Genomic DNA, 7,321 nt, shown 5'->3' on the forward strand with positions numbered 1-7,321 from the left:
CGCTATTTGGTCTTTCTGTGATTGCCCCAACACGTCGTGTGCGTGGTCATTAGAAGCAAAACACGAATTTCGCCATATGGATGTTTTACTGTGGCCACAACGCGTTGTGAGCTATTTTTTCGCTCATTGAGCGTTTTCGATCTTTGAGCGTAATATATACAATGTTTTTATGCTCAGGATACAACTGATACATGTGCATCTGAGTTCTAAAACAGTTATCCTTCTTGTAATAATCACACAAATCATATTTTTGGTTTACAAAGCAACATTAAGTGGTTTCACTTTCAATATAAAATAAATTACAGGTTGAGATGATGAATAATAGGCATAATAAAAATTACCACATCAACAAAATAAAAATGTAAATTTGTATAAAAAAAGTTAGTTTATTAATAATAATAATAATATTTTAGTTCCATCTAGTTATTACAAGTATAAATGATATCCAAAAGAAACTATGTTAAATTGTCTCCTATGAATTCATTATTGTCGAGTTTACTTGTGTCAGCGGGCGGGGAGTTTTGGGAGGATTAAGTGACGTCACACGAGATAAATGACGTCACAAGGGATGAGCCAGGAGTGCTTCCACTAATGAGTACCTGCGTGGTTAAACGATATGCCGAACAAAACATAACAGCGTGTCTCAACAAACGTAGCGGCTTTGAGGATTTGATTTAATGCGCTTTATTACAAAACTATTAAAATAAATTTATTAGTATAGAAGTAGTGATGATGATGAGTTTGATGAGGGCTAAAATTTGACCTCATACGAAAGTATTTATAGTGTATCTATAAAAAATATTACGTGTATATGCTAGTTGGATCTTATTTAAAAAGATACTCTTTTATTTATAAATCTTACGTTGGGTTGCGGTTCGCAAAGCTTGTGTGGGATATTCAATTTGGAATCGGTAATGTCTATACTTCCGTGAAAATAGAATAAAGTTTTAATTTTCATCAGGTTTATTGTGAAAATACCGATTTAAAGTCATAATGAACTTATTATTTTAATAAAATATAAAGCAAAAAATAAAATATTGCGGGATAATGTGCTATTAAACGAATAAATTTTATGAACCATTTATAAAAAAACTAATAAGGGTTTTCATTCGGAGCTTTCCAGAAAATCATTTTATAGTTGAAATAATAATAAATGGTAGTCGTATTTTTAAAAGAGAAATAGTAATTAAATTTCTGTAATTCCCTTTCCCGATAATGATATAAAACCGACGAGATGTTCAGGTTATGTAGCTATTATTTTGTTTAATACAGTAATATTTAGATATTGTCGGCAGAAAATAATCTTAGCGGGAATAGTAATTCTACAGGTTTATTGATGATAATTTTACGTTTACGGCAAGTGGATATATTCTATTGGTTTCCGGTAATTGTTAATCGCTTTTGATCCCTTAGCAGAAATTTGGTATATTACAGATATTTTGAAGCAATTTCGACAAATTCTAATAATTTTATACAATACAAAATATAATGACCAAAGAACTTTGAAACTTTAATGCTTTCTTGAAAGTCATGTATTCACTATATATTGAACAAAACAATGCCTTTACAGTCTCGTTATGTATTTAATTGCTTCAAATCTGCAGCATCTTTCAAAATTACAAATAAATAAAGCTTACTGGAAAATGCTCCGAAACCAGATTAAGTGAAATGTTGGCCATTCTGTATCTAGCCGGGTTCGCTCGAATGAAATAAGAAGACCGTCTGAGATGAGCGCAAATGCATCCAATTGACACAGATAAACTTCTGACACAATTTTCCTTTATACAAACGCATTTAAATCTGAAATTGAGACAGTAGTGAGATATGCCAGAAGATTAAGTGTTTTTACCACTCTGGGACCGATAGTCGAACAAATTGGAGCCAAATGATCGATTCCATGGCGAGAAATAAACACTATTTGTTGCTCATCTAACTTATATTATCAATTAAATCACTTCACAAAGGAAAAACTCTATTTAATATAATAAATGAGTCGTAAATCAAACTTTGATTCAATGATATATCAATAACAAAGTAGTTGTAGAAAGTTGGAAGAAATCAATGGGGCAAGAACAATGGACTAACGAGGGCCTATTATAATAAGTGTAATCTATCAAAAGCAAAACAAAGTGTTCTTTAATTGCCACGAACAATATTAATAGTTTTGATTTTATCAATAAACTGAGCTTTGATGGGCGATTTATTTTTAATGGATGTTTCGAAGTGGAACTGTAGTAATAAATATTGAGATCATTCATCATGTCGCATTGTTTGACCGATATACATCTATGGACAACATTTATTTCGCAATTCACCTTTATTGCTGATTCCTAAAACACGTGTGCTTCAATAATCAGTTAAACTAAGGAAATGTGGGTTAACTTGGTGTTTCAATTATTATATCGGTTTAAATCTGTATTTAATTAAATTGGAATACTGAATAAGAAAATATTGCAATATGTCAAACTATTTGTATTTGATACTATGACATTTTTAGAAGAATATTAGTTTAAATACTTGAAAGCAATAGATATAATGGGGCTGTTCTCTCTACTGTAAAAAGAGTCGTTGTTCCTATACAGTTCCTATCTTGTTGTGGTTTTATTTGTAAATAAACAAATATTAAATCACTGACAGTGTTATTTATTAAAGTGATATTAAATCAAATGTTCTTCTTTTCAAAATGTTATAAATTTATAAGGAGTCAATATTTAATGAAAGTACAAACTATATTCAGAATTCTCCCTTATTCAGCGATGTTAGTGGCCTCCGACCACCAACATTATGGCTGCTATATAGTTAGCTCTCAATAAAGTAACGGATATTGAATTTGAGCAGCATCTGAGCTTTATATATTAAATGTGAGTCTACTCAAGAATATTTGCACAGTCTGTAACAACTTAATTTTCTGACCCAATTTCATAAACTACACAGAAATGGCAAAATTTAAACGGACAAATTTTGCGTCTACAATGAAACAAAATTTGTAGCACTCTCTGAATTATTAAGGAGACTTAGGGTCCCGAGGAGTGGGGCTCCATCGACGACCGACGCCATTGTAACACGCGTAATTATTCCACAACGTCTGACGATTCATCAAATGCCATTAAATATTGAACCGATTTTCGATAGCTAGTGAATCGTCGTTTTTTTCCGACAATGACAGTGGGATCTTGACGACTATAATCTTGTGCAAGTCCGTCGGGATTCAAGAAATCTGAAACGTCACCATGAATTGTATATTTTTTGCAAAAAAGGGAAAGATAGATTTACTTAAGATAAAGTAACGAGGGTTCAAAGATATTGCTTTTATTTCACCTCATTAGAACAGATATAAGTTCTTGCTTCCATTTGACTTTATTCGATAATTTCTTGCCATTTCGAACGTATTCTCCATTAACAAAGTGATGTGACATTTAAAGTTTTAATGAATAATTCAGTATTATGAATATTTCATAAGTAAATTCAAATTTGAATATATCATAATGAACATAGATTTATTATATTGAGATATATATAACGTTCATTTAATATCAGTTGAAGATTAAAGAGATTTAAAAGTGTCTATGAAAGTATTAGTACCGCTTATGTAAGCTAACACCAGTTTACGATGCACAAAATCTGTTAATTTAACGATCACAAAGTGTTGAAAATATTAGGGTTGGCTACAATACGTTTATCAAGACTAAATAGTGTCATAAAGTGGGCTGGACCTTATCGGGTCTCGGGGGAGCGATCGGCTATCACATGAATATGTTAGTGACACCCCTACGGATGTTGGAGACCAAAATTATTAATTTCCCTCGCTGAGTTCAATTGTTGGAATTATAAGATAAATTATTTTAGTATCTTCGGAAAATAATCATCTTCAATTCTCTTACAAGGTTCATTTTAATGTGTTTTATTCGCGATTTGTCTTGCAATAATATATTCATTATAAAGTATACCCAACACCTTAATTAACCCTTCGTTTTATATATTACGTAACTATTGTTTCGTGAACGTAAAAAATGTACTCCCAGCTTTTCTGTAATACACCAATCTCTGTTCTCCGCATTTTCAGATCCCTAGTTCACAATAAACCTTTTCTTAGTAAATGGTTTATAAAAAGAACTGCCAAATATAATATTACTCGGGATTTCACTGATACAAAGGATACGTTGTTTTTAATAAAATTAATAATAATATAAGCAATATAACTCTTTGCAAATTAAACATCGGTAGTAATAAAATTAAAATAAGTAATGTATTTATAAAAGATGAAAATTTTTGCTATGAGACTTGCTCGTTAGCTGGTTACTGTATATTGGAAATTATGAAACATTAAAATAGCATTCATCATATATCAATCAATGTAGTGTTGTAAGAATGAGTTTTAATAGTTGGAAGATAAACTGAAAATTAATCGAAAACAAAAATGTTATTTTAGTAAAAGTAAGTTGAGTTAGAAAACATTTATAAAACAAATTAACCTGGAATTTGTAACTTTTCTTTATAAAATAATAGAAATTAAATTTGAACGTTCATAACGGCAGGCTACAATATTATTTTATAATTTCTCAAGAAGTAAAGCTTTTAGCTCTGAATGGATGCAGCCTGTAATTAATTAAGCTCTCTAGTTAATTATTCATAAAATTGATATTATTTTATAACAAATAAACGTGTCACGAACAATTGATCGAGTATTCTCTCCACATCGTAGTCATAAATCCGACCACATTTTTAACGAATGGAACACTTTCGGCGCTTTCACATCGAACCGATACATTAGCTTTTAAATCGGGCCGCCGTCTAAGAGGGTTGGCTATGAAATGCTAGTAGAAATAGTCTCCGTCAAAGAGCCTAGTCGTAATAGGGCTATTTGAAAGCTATTTCACTCCGCATATTAGTTTACGCGGCCCTCGGTAAGGGCTAATCCCATTCGGGTGACGGTAAAATGATCGTGTCGCTTCAACTGACCTTTCGATATTACTTACACTCGAAGTTCAGTTATTAAAGTTGTTAAATTTGATTCATAGTCACTTAGTATAATGCAATAGTAATGGTCATCGTAAATTTATTAATCGGAATATTAATATTAACATTAAATTTAATATGAACTTAGAATATAATAAAAATTTAATGGTGGTACGTGAAGTGATGTCTTGATCTCATTACTTTCGAAGGAACTGCTAACGATTACGACGTTAATCAAATAGAGTAGGTTTCCCCGGGATTGGATGTTTTATTCAGACTGTTATCTGAGCGCAGCGTCTAATACCCGCCGACCGTAAACTTGTCCTCGCTCCACGACACCGGAGAGATTTAAGAAGGAAGCCATTACAATACAAACTACTATAAATAATACAATACTGCAATCTATAACAGATTAATTATATCTTTGCGAAAACTTTCTGTTCGATATAAACATTCAGTAAACCAAATGTTACATATTGATTTTAAATATCGAAAATAATTAAATCATAAAATTTATGAAGTTATAAACGTTCATAATTTTACTATTTACAAGCGATCAACCTACCTCAGTATTATAAATACAATAACAAAGTGATTTCGATCGACAAAAGTTTATAAATCCGATCTCATCGGCTGTTTCAGACTTTGACTTCAAAGGCTCCAAAGTCTTCGAACTCAACAGATATCAGACCGGTACCCCAAACTTATTTTTAAACACTGTCACTTTTAATACAACACTAATATGATCACAAATATTAATTCGAAACTTACTTATTTAACGAGTACGATCCTCAGAGGGGGGACAACCGCATCCCTTCACTTCTCAATTAGTTTCGGAAAACGATGAAATTTTATGAGTGATTTGTGTCAATGACTCCGATCATTTGCGGAGTTGCGCGGGCGGCACGCCTCGCGCGCTTTTCGTATTCCACATAAAGCACTGCGGCACAACACGATCACGCGCGAGTTCAGAGGACGAGCAGGCACGTGCGCGGCGCGCGTTCGGCCCGGGACACTGCCGCCGCCGCCGCCGCCACCCCGCGGCGCGCGCACACCCCTCACCTCTCACCCCTCACCCTCACACCTCTCACCCCGCAGCGCGCGCACCAACAAACGATCTTCCTCAAACCTCCGATCATTTTTACATCTGCACTGTTGTGACATTGAAATTCAATTTTCCAGCGAGCCCTCGCCGACCCGACTCCAGCAATGAGTTCCGGGATCGTTCCGCTCCCATACATAACCTCGGGGTCCGATTACGGAAATCGTAGTTTTCGTACGCAAAATTGACGGTATCGAAAAGCAATCCGGTCAATTGGCTATGCAACTTAAAGTTTTACGACTGCGTTTATATAAAAAATTAGAACATTAATTACAAAAGTAGAATAAACTTTTTGCTTTTATGAGAATTAATCAAAACGTATAATATCATTCTTCCTTATTCGGTTTTCTTTCGTTTTGCACGCAACTTATAATTAGAAGGTTGTAATTTAAGCACAATATGAAACAGGCGACGATGAAGGCATTACGATGATGGTGCAAAAATAGCACGACAGAAAATGGGCTCACTAATCCGGCACTCGCTCTGCGGTTCTCCACCGTTCCCCTTTACAAATGGCTACGGTTCGGAATTTAATTTTGCACATTTCTTTTACGCTATTGGATATTGTAAGGATTTGCAGATTCCATTTATATAGGTCTGAACGAATACACGGTTTCTTGCTTAAATCTTCGGTGCTTAAATTTAGGATATCTTACGTCGGTAAGGACATGTTACACTGTTGTAATGTGTTTTCCCCTCACGGCCATTACGGAAAGTTGAAGGGCCGAGAAGGGTAATCTAGTTTGCAATTAATGCCCTCACAAGTATTCGCAGTCTTAACAAGTTTTCGTAGGGTTGGAGTCTGCTTAATAAATCGACGCCTTTATTTATGCGAGCTGTCACGTTCACCGTAATTTCATTTTGTCAAATGACATAATTTAATTCTAATATTGGGGATGTTATTGTTAAAATTTAAACTTCCTTAGTCATTTGTGTCTCAACGAATAGATTCAAAGTAAACAAATAAAGACTCCTTAATGAAAGATTAAGCAAATCGTTGAGATGTTCGCGGATAACCAAATAAAAGCTCTTCAAGAAACGTTGCCGCGAGATGCCCTCCATCCTGTTCCTCAGAGGCCCTTCCGAGAAGAATACTTTAAAAAACAATCCTACAACAATTGGAACTTTACTCAAGTTTGAACTCCGAGGAAATCACGCTTTCGCAACTTTTTCTTTTATTGGTCAATTTGTTAGCGGAACATTTCGTGATTCCCTTTGTTGAGTTTGGACGATGACATTTAATTTTAAACTTTTTTACGGATA

At 33.8% G+C, this 7,321-nt stretch overlaps 1 protein-coding gene across 1 annotated transcript in view; it reads right to left on the minus strand.

Annotated features, from left to right (window-relative positions):
- LOC116767976 (lachesin-like) overlaps positions 1–5,962 on the minus strand; it is an 85,850-nt gene extending 79,888 nt beyond the window's left edge. The window contains exon 1 of the mRNA XM_032658580.2: positions 5,728–5,962. The gene's annotated coding sequence lies outside the window, so the exon portion shown is untranslated. The remainder of the gene's footprint in view (positions 1–5,727) is intronic.
- Positions 5,963–7,321: the final 1,359 nt, after the last annotated feature.

Source organism: Danaus plexippus, chromosome 19 (assembly GCF_018135715.1).
Source record: "Danaus plexippus chromosome 19, MEX_DaPlex, whole genome shotgun sequence".
NCBI lineage: Eukaryota > Metazoa > Arthropoda > Insecta > Lepidoptera > Nymphalidae > Danaus > Danaus plexippus.